The following is a 2,500-nucleotide window of genomic DNA, read 5'->3' as shown; positions in this document are numbered from 1 at the left end:
TTATATTATCAATGGGGATAAAACCTTAAATTTTGTTCGGCTTTCGCCTTAAGCTTAGGACCGACTAACTCGTGATCAACCACTGTTCACACGAAACCCTTCTCCACTTCAGTCCTCCAAGGTCTCATTCGATTATTTGCTACTACCACCAAGATCTGTACCAATGGCAGCTCCACACATCCTTACGGAAGATGCTTCTACGCTACCATTGTACCCACCTACTTGTTAATGTTTCTAAATTTATATACATTAATAATGTAATATAAATCATTTACATTAACAGTGACGTATAGGTATACAACTTAAGCGCCATCCATTTTAAGGGCTAGTTGCTTCGGCAGGTGAGTTGTTACACACTCCTTAGCGGATTACGACTTCCATGTCCACCGTCCTGCTGTTTTAAGCAAGCAACGCCTTTCATGGTATCTGCATGAGTTGTTAATTTAGGCACCGTAACGTCACGTTTGGTTCATCCCACAGCGCCAGTTCTGCTTACCAAAAGTGGCCCACTGGGCACAATATATCATAACCTAAAACTTCATTCAAGAAAGTTTAGGTTCTTACCCATTTAAAGTTTGAGAATAGGTTAAGGTCGTTTCGGCCCTAAGGCCTCTAATCATTCGCTTTACCAGATAAGATTATTTTATATAATATTTTTATGCACCAGCTATCCTGAGGGAAACTTCGGTGGGAACCAGCTACTAGATAGTTCGATAGGTCTTTCGCCCCTATACCCAATTCTGACAATCGATTTGCACGTCAGAACTGTTTCGGTCTTCCATCAGGGTTTCCCCTGACTTCTACCTGATCAGGTATAGTTCACCATCTTTCGGGTCACAGCATATATGCTCAAGGTACGTTCTAGTTAGAGGTATAAAAAATAATTAAAAATTATTTATATACATAACTATATAGAACGCCCCAGGATTGATATTATATATATAAAATTATATATATAATTTAATCCCATATTAACAGTTAAGTTAATTACGCCTTTAGATTTTATTTAAAATAAATTCTAATGACTTGCACACATGTTAGACTCCTTGGTCCGTGTTTCAAGACGGGTCCCGAAGGTATCCTAAATCTATAGCATTGCTAATCATATTAATGCATATAATAATTATATTAATATATAAATTAATATAATATTATAAAATTATAATAATATATAATTTACGCATTATATTGATTTTTTATCTGTCAATTATTTATCCGATAATATTTAAATTATATTATATAGAAAATAAATTTTCATATATAAAATAAACTTTTTAAATATATCTTATGATAAATATATATTTATTAACAGATTGCAATGTCCATATATGAAAAAATTGCACACCATCATTATTATATAATTATATAATATTTATAATGTTGAATTTTTCATATTTCATGGATGTTTAGGTTCATCGGGCTTAACCTCTAAACAGTTTCACGTACTATTTAACTCTCTATTCAGAGTTCTTTTCAACTTTCCCTCACGGTACTTGTTTGCTATCGGTCTCATGGTTATATTTAGTTTTAGATGGAGTTTACCACCCACTTAGTGCTGCACTATCAAGCAACACGACTCTTTGGAAATATCTTCTAATAATCATTAACGTCATACGGGCCTAGCACCCTCTATGGGTAAATGGCCTCGTTTAAGAAGGACTTAGACTGTTAATTTCTCATATTAGAATATAGATATTCCATACACTACATCGGATATTTGTATAAACAAAATCCTTTAGTGCTGAACTAGTTTCTTTTCGCTCGCCGCTACTAAGAAAATCCTAGTTAGTTTCTTTTCCTCCCCTAACTAATATGCTTAAATTCAGGGGGTAGTCTCATATGAGTTGAGGTTGTTTTTAAGAATATTTTTAATTTTTCTTTTTAGTTGAAAACTAAATATATATAAGTTACTGTATTGTTTATATTATAAATAATATAATTTTATATAAGTTTTCCTCTTTAATGTATTAATACTAATTTATTAATACTAGGATATACTTATTTTTTTATTATATTTTATAATATAAGTAAAATATATATAATTGAATTTTAATATTATGGTATTCCTACCAGTAATATATCATGTGCTATAAATAATATAATTTAAAATTATATTATAAGCAACTTTATTAAATTATTCTTACAACCCTCAACCATATGTAGTCCATGCAGTATTAAATTTTTTAATAAATTTATATACTCTGTAGCATGGACTGCAATATGCGTTCAAAATGTCGATGTTCATGTGTCCTGCAGTTCACACGATGACGCACAGTTAGCTGCGTTCTTCATCGACCCATGAGCCAAGTGATCCACCGTTTAGAGTTTTATAAAATTTTTTTTTTATTTTCGTCAGATATATATCGATAATATATATACATTCTAAAACATATTAAAATATATAAATAATATAATCTATGTGCTGCGAATGTCTCTAACTTTCCTTTTATCCGTATCCCAACTGTTTTATACAAGAAAAGTTATTACCATAATATATGGA

At 31.1% G+C, this 2,500-nt stretch overlaps 2 pseudogenes; both read right to left on the bottom strand.

The window, feature by feature from the left end:
• LOC129615993 (large subunit ribosomal RNA) overlaps positions 1 to 1,853 on the bottom strand; it is a 4,018-nt pseudogene extending 2,165 nt beyond the window's left edge.
• A 290-nt stretch (positions 1,854 to 2,143) lies between these two features.
• LOC129615998 (5.8S ribosomal RNA) lies at positions 2,144 to 2,327 on the bottom strand (annotated as a pseudogene).
• Positions 2,328 to 2,500: the final 173 nt, after the last annotated feature.

Source organism: Condylostylus longicornis, unplaced genomic scaffold (assembly GCF_029603195.1).
Source record: "Condylostylus longicornis isolate FDR11 unplaced genomic scaffold, ASM2960319v2 ptg000156l, whole genome shotgun sequence".
Classification (NCBI taxonomy): domain Eukaryota; kingdom Metazoa; phylum Arthropoda; class Insecta; order Diptera; family Dolichopodidae; genus Condylostylus; species Condylostylus longicornis.
This window is presented reverse-complemented; position numbering and strand designations above follow the sequence as displayed.